This window comes from Macaca mulatta, chromosome 3 (assembly GCF_049350105.2).
Source record: "Macaca mulatta isolate MMU2019108-1 chromosome 3, T2T-MMU8v2.0, whole genome shotgun sequence".
Taxonomy (NCBI): Eukaryota; Metazoa; Chordata; class Mammalia; order Primates; family Cercopithecidae; genus Macaca; species Macaca mulatta.
Genome location: NC_133408.1, coordinates 176,275,421 through 176,288,533, shown reverse-complemented (window position 1 = coordinate 176,288,533; position 13,113 = coordinate 176,275,421). Strand labels below are relative to the sequence as shown.

The following is a 13,113-nucleotide window of genomic DNA, read 5'->3' as shown; positions in this document are numbered from 1 at the left end:
CCATGAAGCCATGTAAAGGAATGAGATTATGTCTTTTGCAGAGACATGGATGGAGTTGGAAGCCATTATCTTCAGCAAACTAACCCATAAAAAGAAAACCAAACACCGCATGCTCTCACTTATAAGTGGGGCTGGATGATGAGAACACGTGGACATGTAGAGTGGAACAACACACACTGGGGCCTGTTGGGGAGTGGGGGCATTGGTAGAAAGATAGTACCAGGAAGAATAGCTAACGGATGCTGGTCTTAATACCTAGGTGATGGAATGATCTGTGCAGCAAACCACCATGCACACATTTCCCTATGTAACAAACCTGCATATCCTGCATATGCACCCCTGAACTTAAAAGTTGAAGAAAAAAATAAATTTTTAAACAGCAAAAAAAAATTAAGTTAAAACTAATATAATTAAGACCATATGGCGTTGACACAACATAGACAAATAGAGCTATGAAGAGTCCTAAAATGTATCCCCACAAATGCTATAAAGGTGCCACTAAAATAAAGTAAGGAAAGAATTACTTTTACAATAAATAGTGTTGGAATAACTTTTATTCACATGAGGAAAAACCATACACAAGAATAAACTACATATAATACACTTAACTGAGATAGGTAAAACAATAAATACATGCCCTAGAATTTAGGAGAATGTCTAAATGTAACATAAAATGTACCAACAATAAAGAAAATATTGATTAATTAGACTACTCTAAATCGAGATATCTATTTATTAAGACATTGATTGAAAGTGAAAAGATAAACCAGAGCGGAATAACAATTCTATAATTCATTACATGATAAAGGACTCGTATCTAGACTCTATAAATAATGCATCCATAAGAAATTGATTGGCCAAAGACCTTGACAGGCACTTGTAACATAATTGGCCAATAAGTATGTGAAAAGTTGTTTTACAAACCTGGTCATAATAAAAATACAGAAGGAAGTTACACTCATTAGAATGACCGTAATTGAAAACAATCCTGAGAGTGTCAAATATTGTCAAAGATGAAGAATAAATGAAACTCTTGTTTATTGATAGCATAAATATATACCACAATTTTTGAAATAATTTGACATTACCTACCAATGTTTAGAAGCTCATGCATACTCTCTATATATTAGTTTTTATTGTCAAAAACTTAGTATTAATAACAAATTACCACAAAGTTAGCAGCTTGAAACACACATTTATTATTTTACACTTTCCAGGTCAGGAGTTGTGGGCACAGATTAGATGGGTCTTCTGTTCAGGATCTCACACAATGCGAGGTGTCAGTTTCACTGTGTGCTCATCCAGAAGTTCAGGTGGGGAAGGATATGCTTCCAAGCTTAGCTTATTCAGGTTGTTGGAAGAACTTATTTTCTTTGGACTGTATGACTGAGGGTCTCAGCTTTATTCTGTTTACTAGAAAGAGGCTGGCCTCAAGTCTTAGAGGCCACCCACAGTTCCTGGCCAAGTAGGCTCTCTCAACATAACTGTTCACTTCAGCAAACCAGCAAGTAGCACCTCTTGCTCCAATTACTATGCCATATTCCTATGTAGCATAACATAATTACAGGAGTGCTATCTCATTTCCTGTGCTACATAGTGGAACCTCAGAAAAGGAGTGGTATCTTATCACCTTTGCCATATTTTATGGGTTAAAAGCAAGTTGTAGGTCCTGTCCTCACTTTGTGGGGTAGGGAAGTACACAAAGGTTTGGATACCAGGAAGGTAAAGATCACTGAGGGTCACCTTAGGGTCTGTCTGCCACATTATGGCCCAATAATTTGACTACCAGACTTTTTACAAGAATATTCACAGCAGTACAATTTTTAAACATCAAAAACTGTAAATGACCCAAGTGTTCATCAACAGTGGAATGAATAAATAAATTATAGTATATTCTACGAATAGAAACTATAAAACAATGAGAAAATAAACTATTGCTTCACTCAAAAATATGACTAACTCTGTTAGACACATGATGGGCAAAAACAGCAGCCACAAAAGGACCTGTGGTAAAACTCCATTTAATTCAAATTCAATTCAAAAAAGGCAAAAATGGTTACAGAAATAAAATCAATGGTTTCCTTTTGAGGAGAATAACTGGCAGGTGCCACAAAGGAGGCTTCTGAGGTAAGATAAATGTTTATATTTTGATCTGAGTGTTGGTAATGTGGGTGTGTACACCTTGTAAAAATCCATCAAGCTGTACAGTTAGATTGGTGCATTTTACTGTAGATATGCTCTGCTTCAAAACAAAATATATCCAAATGTTTTGAATAATTTTCATTCCCTACACAAAACATCAACTATTTCTGATTCTATACTTCTTAGTTGTCTAAGACTTTCCCTTCTTAGATTTTCCTGAGAAAAACAGATGATAGACTTTGTGATTGGCTGATACAAGGTTAGAGAGGAAGAGAAGAGGATAACTGGCTAACAGCGTCTGTTCTACGTGGCATTTGGTCCCTTGTGTTCAGGCGTCCTGTTCTGTCTTATTTCACAACCATCATTCTCATCTTCTATGAGGACCATGACCCAATGGTTAGGGTTTCCCAGTTGGTTGTTTAACAAAGTATTCATTTAACCAATATTTTTAAACACTGTGGCTAGGCTTCTAGAGGAGCCATATTACCAAACAATAACAACAAAATCTTCTCTTTAGAGGCTCATAGATGACTGAGAGAGAACTACTAAGTATTACCATGGAAACATGAATTAAATACTATAAGTGATCAAAGAAAGAGACTAAGTGATCAAAGACAGAAACACTTTACATAGAGAATGCAGACCTGGCTCTTCAAAAGAAGTGTTATCCAAACTGGTGTTCAAGGATGAGTGGGAGATTCCTTGAAAAATAAAATGGTTCCACAGCAGCTATATGTATATATATGTATGGAGAGAGAGAGAGAATTACTTTTACAATAAATAGTGTTGGAATAACTTTTATTCACATGGGGAGAAACCATACACAAGAATACCCTACACCTAACACACTTAACTGTGATAGGTAAAACAATAAATACATGTCCTAGAATTTAGGAGAATACCTAAATGTAACATAAAATGTACCAACAATAAAGAAAATATTGATTAATTAGACTCCTCTAAAATCAAGATATCTATTTATTAAGACATTGATTGAGAGTGAAAAGATAAAGAAATAACAAAGAGGCAAAGTAAATTGCCCAAGCCTATAAGCTAGAAGCAGAAATGGAAAAGTCTAAATAGGACCTCTGGAAGTCTGTCCTCCTCCCTGCTTTGCAGCAACAATAATAAATGTGCTATTATCTGGGAGAATTTGGTCTGCTCTGAAGACAAGCGTCACAGCATGGCTGAGCAGTGGGAGATGAGGCTGGTGTGACAGCAGGGACCAAAGAGTTCCATAAAGTTTTACTTAATTAAGTGAGGAGTCATGAAGACACTTTAAGGTATTGAGATATTGTATGGACAAAAAAACACAAATTGTTTTTTCTCTGCTCTCACACCACAACAATCAGCACAGAAAAGTTCCATGATCAAATCTGTGGGGGATTTCTCCCCATCAACAAGCAAGCAACATGGTTTGGCTGTGTCCCCACCAAAATCTTAACTTGAATTGTGTCTCCCAGAATTCCCGTGTTGTGGGAGGGACCCAGGGGGAGGTAATTGAATCATGGGGGCCTGTCTTTCCCATGCTATTCTCATGGTAGTGAATAAGTCTCAGGAGATCTGATGGGTTTATCAGCAGTTTCCACTTTCGCCTCCTCATTTTCTCTTGTTGCCGCCATGTAAGAAGAAGAGCCTTTCACCTCTTGCCATGATTGTGAGGCCTCCCCAGCTAAGTGGAACTTTAAGTTCAATTAAACCTTTCTTTCCCCCAGTTTTGGGTATGTCTTTATCAGTTGCATGAAAACAAGCTAATATACAAGTAATCAGTTCTGCAGTGGACACCAGCTGTGTGTCCTCCAATCAGATTCAACTCTGACACTATCTACCTGGAGATGGTATCAGATCCATCAGGTTGAGGGCTTAAGACTGCCCCTACTTCAGACATCATTTGCAAGTCCAAGCCTCTGGAACTTCTAACTGTTTGGCTTCAAGTTGGAGTTCCCAGGACCCCCTCTTTAGGCTCAATTAATTTGTTAGAGCAGCTCACAAAACTCAGGGAAACACTTATTTACATTTATGAATTTATTATAAAGAATATTTAAAGGATACAAATAAACAGCCGTGTGAAAACATATCCAAGGCGAGGTCTGGAAGGGTCCTGAGCTTGTGTCTCTGTGGAGCTGGGTTGCACTACCCTTTTGGCACATGATGAGTTATTGTTCTCCTTCCTGCAAGCCTCCATGAATTCAGCTGTCCAGAAGCTCTTCACACCCTTTCTTCTTAAGCCTTCTCTGGAGATTGCATTTGATAGGCATGATTGATAATTGAGTAGAGATGCGACTGGACAAAAGGGGTATTATCTAATACTGATGGACTAAGTGAGGAAACCCAGCGAGGCCTGTCCTGATTTTTCTTGGCATCTCTGTGCAGTATTTCTTCTTCCCAGGCATCAGGCAGGACCCCTTCTGAAATGGGGGTCTTATGACCTAAAATCAGACAAGGTAAGTCAGAGAATTTCTTTATGGCTAGCTCCAAGACTGAAAAGTGGGGGAAAGCCTGCCTTGGGGAGAAAAAAAGAATAGGTGAGAGGAGGGTAGGAAAAGGTAAGAGAGAGAGAGACAGAGAGAGACTGTTTTCTGAGGCCTAAAGTGTTCGAACACTATATTAAAAGAAAGTAACAAGCGCTATGGGAGTTACAAGCCAGGAACCATGAATGAAACTAATAGATAGATAGATAGATAGATAGATAGATAGATAGATAGATAGATGATAGGTAGGTAGATAAACTTTTTATTTTAGAAAGATCACTCTAGCAACAGATTAAGTGGACGGTAATGACACAAGATGAAAATCTACAGTAATAGTCCAGGCAAGAAACTATATCTCCTGAATTAAAGCAGTGAGGGTAGAGATTAAGAAGGGGACAGCCTAAAGAAGTGATTCTCAAAGTGTGGGCATCAGCATCACCTGGGAACCTGTTAGAAATACATATTCTCACTTTGTATTCTTAAAATCTATGAATCAGGAGCTCTGGACAGGGGACCAAGAAATCTGAATTTTATCAAGCCTTGAAGCCACTTCATTCATGAAAAAATTTAAGAACCACAGGCCTAGAGCATTAGTTCTTAACCCAGGGTGTACATCAGACTCACTCAGAAAGTTTTCATGATTCACTAGACCTCCACTCATCCATTCTAATTTAGTAGGTCTGGTGTAGTGCTCCTGCATGTGTATTTTTCAAAAACTCCCTGGGTAATATGTATGCATTTTCTGATTAAGAACAACTGGAACAGAAAATGGAATCTGATCTGGTTCTCTACTCCATGAATAAATGCATGCTCCCCTTGCACACAGGGTATTCCCTACTTTAGAGTACACTCCACACTCTGAAAGAACAATATGTTAATGTCCACACCTGAGACCGTCTCTAAGTAAGTCTTTACCTGGGATGTTCTTCCGTGTCTTTTTAGGCACACAAGAATGATCCAGCCCTCTTATCTACACCCCGTAAAATCTTTTGATGTTTGTATTCCATCCAGCAAGTAGAAATAGAAGAAATGGCACATCTACTAAACGTTTATCTCTGAAATGTATCAGCTGATGATTTCAGAGTGAGTGATTCAGTCCCTAATAATAACACTGCATTAGCTAGAGAATCCAATTTAATATGAATTTGTGGGAATATTCGAACGATTTTATACTTCTCAGTACTGAAATTTTAAAAGCAAACAAACCAGCAACAGAAAAGAGGAAGGCATGCATTCAAAGCCCATCTCCAGAGTGGCCTCATTTCATACCTGTCTCCTTCCATCGCCAGATTCATCATTCACTACTCCCTTAGACCATTTGATTCTCTTCTTTTACTGCTGGGATTACACCATCCTCTATTCTTTAAACATGCCACTTAACTACTCAGGCAGGCATCCTCTGTGGTTGGTGAAAATTTTGGAAACATACGACTTCTGGGGCATAGTCTTCTCTCTCAGGATCTCTCCACAGGTTTTGGCATAAAGTTCAAACTCATTAATATGACTTATTATAGGGTAACCATGTAATTTATCATTCAGTTCAAGTGATGTGAAAATGAAAAGGGTGTTAGTAGCAATTACAGTGGGATAATTGGGTAAACAGGGATAGCCATCATCCTCCATATGTGGCAGTTCAGGATCTCCCTTCTACTTATGTAGCCAGCACTTTATTAATGTCTGTTTTGTAACAAACTTGATACTTATGTTATTGCTAATCAGTACAAGTCTTTATTTTAAAGAGGAGGAAACACAAAGAAATTGAATTCTTTGCAGGACCTTTTACAGACAAGAAGAGGCAGAACTGAAAGTCAAATCCTGACCTGTTTGATTCCCATATCCAAACTTTTCCACAGGCGAGTGCTTTTCTTAACTAGTGACTTCATAAAACAGAACGAGGAGCAATTCAAATCTCCATGCATACCAAAACCTGTTTTTGAAGGTCCTGAAGAACAAACCACTTAAGCAACTAATCACATGATAGCTCAACAAAAATTTAGATCCAAGTATATAAAGTCAAAATTATATGTTCCTCTCTTCCCCTACTCTCAGCTAACTCAGCCCACTTCGCAGAGATAAGCAATGTTCGCAAAATCTGGTTGATGTTTGCAAAACCTTTAAAGATGGAGACATAAATGTGTTTCTCTTTTTTTCCACTTAACTTGGAATATATTATATGAATAACTTTCTTAACATTTGATTAAGAAATCCAGCCAAGTTTTAAGCCAAAGATATACAGTGCTTTCCCATATGAATCTGCAGACTAACACAAAAACTGCATATTAATTCTTTAATTAAGGCTAAGGGACACTTAGTAATAAACTCATGAGAGTGGAAAGAACAAAATGTATCTCATGCTTAGTAAATTTTGCTCCTGTGGTTGGCAGGTTTAAAGAGTTCAAAAGATAATCATTGAAGACTGAGCCTGTTATGTAGAATTGGAGTCCACATCTTTGACTCCTAGCAGTGGGATACCATGAAGAACAACCTGGGTCACCATACTGTTACTCACCTCTCTGGGCCTCAGCTCTCAGTACAAAATCAAAGAGCTAGACCTCATGAGTCCCAGCCCTTCCTCACACTCCTTTCTTCTCTGCAGGAGGACAAAAAAAAAAAATTACTACCCTTTCTCATCTACCAACTGGTCCCTTTTCTCCAGGGCAGAACACACGAACCAACATCCAAGAGTGAAACTTGCTGCAGAATTACTGAACTGCCGAAGGAAATCATTGTTCCCCTCACCCATCTACAACTTGCTCCCACAGAGATTCACAATGAGAGGGAGAAGAGAAAAATAATTTTGATAATGTGCACATCTTTTCCATTCCCAAAGTTTTCTTCTTGTGAAGAGAGGTCAAAATAATACGATGCCTGGTTATTCTCCACCTGCTTGCTCATTAAGGAGGTCCTCATATTGTTGGTAAGTCTTGGAAGAATCAGTGGGTGTGTGTATTATTCTGCCTAAGCTGCTATAACAAAATACCGAAGCCTGGGTGGCTTAAACAACCGACAATTATTTGCCACAATTCTGGGGGCTGAAAGTCCAAGATCTAGGTACCAGAGGATTCAGTTCCTGATGAGGGCTCTCTTCCTGGCTTGCAGAAAGTCATCTTCTTCCTGTGTCCTCACATGGTGGAGAGCGAGAAGAAACAAGCTCTATGGTGTCTCTTCTTACAGGGAAACTAATTCTCCCATGAGGATGCCACCCTCATGACCTCATCTAAAACTAATTATCTCCCAAAAGGCCCATCTTCAAATCCCAAATATCACAATGGGAATGGAAGTTCCCACATAGGAATTTAAGGGAACACAGCCCAGTTCATAGCACTATGCTCAGCTCAACCCTTTTTCTGATCTTGGGAGTGAATATGCCCACCAAAATTATGAGTTTACTTTTGTTCTCGCATGTTGGAAGCCTCACTGGACTGATGGCGATAAAGTGCCTGATTCTTGGGTTTGGTATTAACAGTTCCATTTGGCTCACAACCTAAATCCAGGCCTTCCACCCCAGTCTTCACTGCAATAAAAGTGATATTCTGGGCATATCGTATTTTTTGTGGTCCTATTAATGACTACCACCAATTTCACCTTCAATACATACAGGACTGTGAATGTTATTAGCCACATAGTCCAATTGATCAAAGCATTTAGGTACTTTGAAGGTATACTTCCCTCCCTATCAGTGTGTGTGTGTGTGTGTGTGTGTGTGTGTGTGTGTGTGTGTGTGTATGTGCTTATGTGTGCATATATGTGTACTGGAAGGAGAATTGGTAGTAGTGGCTGGTATTCTACACACACCCCATAGCACTCTTGGGCAGCAATCCCACAGTGTGGCACAAGCCTGACTTTCCTATAACACATTCTCCACAACACATGCTTCTTTGGAAATGAGAGACTCTGCATGACTCACTAATAATCAAGGGTAAGGTTACTGGTAGAAAACCAAGTAAATAAATCATGTGTCCTTCAAAGAAAAGTGTACAGCCACCGGGTGGAATTCTAAAGGGTTAATTTTATCAGTAAAGAGCCATTTAATCCAAAGTCACAAAAAACCTAGACTCAATATGTTAAGAAACTAGAAAAGTTTTGTTGTTGTTGTGTTTTGTTTGTTTGTTTTTTGCTATAACCGAGGCTGGAGTGCAGTGGCATGATCACGGCTAACTGCAGCGTCGACCTCTCGGGCTTAAGCCATCCTCCCACCTCACCCTCCCAAGTAGCTGGGACCACAGGCACATGCCATCATGCTTGGCTTTTTTTTTTTGTTTTTGGATTTTTTTGTTTTTGAGAGATGGGTTTTCATCATGTTTCCCATTCTCCTGAACTCCTGAATTCAAGCAGTCTGCCTGCCTTGGCCTCCCAAAATGCTGGGATTACAGGAGTGAGCCACTGTGCCCGGCCAAGAAAACAGTTTTATCTCAAACATGAGACAGAAAGGGCAGTTTTAGGGCCAATTTATTCAGTTGGTCATTTATATATCAATAACTCAGAACCTCTTTTGTCTAACATTGACACTGTGCCCGTTACTCAAGGAAGCTTTTTCTCTGTGGTCACTAGGTGATTATCACTGCTCCAAACATCTCATTTATGGAGACATGATGAGATCCAGTGGAAAAAGAAGGGAGCATCTCTTCCTCTGGGTCTTTTTTGAAGAACAAGAAATCCTTCCCCTAAAGTCCTTCAGCAGACTTCTTACATTTCAGGAGCCAGGACTGGGTCATATTTCCCTCCCTAAACCTATCTGTGAAAAAGGTAATGGTATTAGCGTGATTCACTTAGGCTGATAGGGTTTTATACCTGACTTATAATGGAAGATAAGGACTCAACCAGCAAGGGAGGGGAAAAAACCTGCTGGGTTGGTAACCAGAAGTGCCTTTTCCACCTACCAGCAGAATTGATGGATAATACAAGAATATGCTCTTTGTTGTAGAATGCAGGCTCACTTTTCATATTCAACTAAAGTCTCCTCTTCCCTGATGTGTGACTGAAGACTTTAAGGTGTAGAGAGGAAACAGTAAGTGTGATCTGGATGTTATCCACTGCATCAGTACTTTAGGATAGGAAAGCAGTGATCACATTTAATTAAATTATGTAAATCCTCTCCCAAATGACTAGTGCTCTTGTTACCTTTCATAAATAGATGAAATGAACAAATAAATTATAGGACTACTCAGATTATGTTCCTTGAGAACTGTCGCATGCTCCTTGCCACCGAAGGCTGAGGCACAGATAGAGACCATTGGCTTTAATGGAATTTCAGCCAGACAGTAGACTGACAAGCCTATATGGAGGTTTAAATTAGATGTACTTCTTCCGACATGAGAGAGCCACTTTGCTATTCTGACAACGCCTTTGCTGCAATTACTTTTGTAGAATGTACACAATTATTCAAGGAATGTTAGCAGTGATGTTATTCGTATTAGATTAGATAAGAACCATCTCAGAATGGTAAAATATATCCTATTTTCAGCTGTCAATTAAAGACTGTTGCATAAGAACTATGTTCTTGAAACTTTTAAAACATTTTAATTTCTATTGATCATGTTAATTAATTTTAAGTTGTAATAAAAATAGTTGATATTCTTGCTCTTTTTTTAGTTATGGTGTTAAGGCCAGCTTGTGGATTGCCTAGACAAAGAAAGGAATATGAGTTTCCAGATAATGTTCATGCTACATGGAAGGTAGAGTAATATAGTATGAAAGCATGAGATTTAATGATAGAAGAGTTGACTTTAACTTTCATCTCTGCCACTTAACTGTCTCTTAAGCAGGTCAATCAATTATTTTCAAACTGCTTACTCATCTATGAAATGAAGATAATATTATCTACTGCGTAGGATTATTATATAAAACACTCAGTGCAGGGCCTGACACATAGTAGGTACTTGGGGATAATATGATTATTTATTAATGGATTGGAAATATACATGCTTGCTACATTGGACTAAGTGATCTAAACCTAGACATACAGGTAGTATTAACATTATTTTTATGGCCATGTAAAGAAAAATTTTCTAATGAGTAAGAATTTAGATCAGAGACCAAAAGGCAAAATTTTAAATCTCCTGTGATAGTTAACTTATATATTGATATAAAAGGTTAATTTATATATGTTCAGGCCACAGTGCCTAAGACATGTAGTCAAACATCATTAATTTTTTTGTAAGGACATTTTTGGATGAGATTAACACTTAATAGATGATCTTTGTATAAAGTAGTTTGCCCTCTATGATGCAGGTGGGCCTTCTCTAATCATCTGAATGTTTGAATAGAACAAAAGACGTACCTCTCCTGAGAGAAAGGAAACGCTGCCATCGACTGCTTTCAGACTTGAGCTGCAGCACTGGCTCTTCCTTGAGTCCCCAGCCTAAAAGTCTTTGGACTTGAACTGCAGCTTTGACTGTTTGATGGGTCTCCAGTCTACTGGCCCACTCTGCAGATTTTTGGACTTACCAGCCTTCATAATCTCATGGATAACTTTCTTAAAATAAATCTCTATTTATATACACATGATATTGGTGCTATTTTTCTGGAAAATCCTGACTAACACACCTTCTCAAGTCACAGAAGTATGTCATTTGTTACACCATGAGAGCAGTTGGCAGATGTGATATCAGCATCACACCCCTTCATAGTAATAGGTGCTGCTGCCACCTGGGATGCAGGTGCACCACTTGCCATTGGGTAAAGGGAAAAGCAAACTCTGTGTATCTTCCTGAAGAACCACAGTCATAATCTGTAATTTATGACTGTAGTAATTATGATTATTAATGTGAATCTCATTCTCTGAAGAAAGACAAATTGGTTTAGCAATGACAGAGGTTGAGTAATTTCCCCAGAATCTTGTATCTCCATTCAGGGATTTATTCTTCCTTTCTTGTCAAAATGCATCATCTAATCTAATCTTTCTAGGTTCTCCATTGCCTCCTGAATCAATCTCTCTCTCTCTCTCTCTCTCTCTCTCTCTCTCTCTCTCTGTCTCTCTCTCTCTCTGTCTCTCTCTCTCTCTCTCTCCTTCTGTGTTTGTGTGTGTTGGGGGGTGTTCTATTTTATTGGCAGATGTTGTCGCCTGATTTAAATTGTTTTCATAAGAAAGAGATCAACTTGTTAGAGGCTGGGACCTATAATTCCTAAAGTAAAATTGTGCCTACATTTTGGCTAATTTGTGGGAATATATCACTTTTGAAAGTGGTTATGGCAGGTGAGGAAAAAGTTTATGAAGTCAAATTAAATTACTTTATTGAAAAGAATAACAAAAGAGAGGAATTTGTTTTTACTTCTTACTTAAGAAGGAGACTGAGGAACTTACAGTTTACCTAGTCCTGGGAGTTTATCTTTTAAACCCAGCCTATGTCCAGAAAAAAAGTACTCATAGAAATACTCATAGTAAAACTGTATATCCTATCCCGGAATGATGGTAATGAACACAATTTAGATAAAACAAATGTATTGCACTATTGAGACATTGCCACTTAGCTGTACCTTTAAATGGGAAACCATACTGGGAAATGTAAACTCTGTGTATTAACCAGGTCACTGCTGTCCTATAACCTTAGAATTTATCTCTGAGTCTACTACAAGCTAAACTCTCAGAAAAACAGTATGCCATATTATTTGGAAATAGACTACTTGTGTTCCATTTTACCTGAAAATGTGGAAATAGATACTTCATGTGAGACTTCAAAACTTCACTTTGATGCTAAATGCCTACCTCAAAAAGAAAGATCTAAATTGACAATTTAATGTCACACCTAGAGGAAGTAGAAAAACAAGAACAAACTAACTCCAAAGCCAGCAGAAAAAGAAATAACCAAAATTCCAGCAGAACTGAACTAAATTGAGACACAAAAATCCATATAAAGAATCAATAAAAACCAAAGTTGGTTTTTTGAAAAAAGTAAACAAGATCAATAGACTGCTAAATTAACAAAGAAAAAGAGAAGATCCAGAAAAGCGAAGTCAGAAATGACAAAGGTGACATTACAACCAATCCCACAGAAATACAATAGATCCTCAGAGACTATTATGAGCACCTCTACACACACAAACTAGAAAATCTAGAAGAAATGGATAAATTCTTAGAAACATGAACCTCCCCTGCAGATTGATTCAGGAAGAAATTAAAGACCTGAATAGACCTGTATTTAGTTCCAAAATTGAATCAGTAATAGAACATCTACCAACCAAAAAAAGCCCCAGGCCAGATGGAGTCACAGACAAATTCTACTAGATGTGCAAAGAAGATATGCTAACAATTCTGCTGAAACTATATTCAAAAAAAAATCAAGGAGAAAGGACTCCTCTCTAACTCATTTTACAAAGCCAGCATCACCCTCATACCAAGACCTGAGGAGATACAATGAAAAAAGAAAACTACAGGCCAATATCCCTGATGAACACAGATGTAAAAATCCTCAACAAAATACTAGGAAACTGAATCCAGCAGCACATCAAAAAGTTAATTCACCATAATCCAGTAGGCTTCATTCCTGTGATGCAAGGTTGG

At 38.1% G+C, this 13,113-nt stretch overlaps 1 long non-coding RNA gene across 1 annotated transcript in view; it reads right to left on the bottom strand.

The window, feature by feature from the left end:
- Positions 1-536: 536 nt before the first annotated feature.
- The window catches only part of LOC106997684 (uncharacterized), a 117,464-nt gene continuing 104,887 nt past the window's right edge, over positions 537-13,113 (bottom strand). The window contains exon 3 of the long non-coding RNA XR_001443892.3: positions 537-4,571. This is a non-coding gene — a long non-coding RNA (uncharacterized LOC106997684). The remainder of the gene's footprint in view (positions 4,572-13,113) is intronic.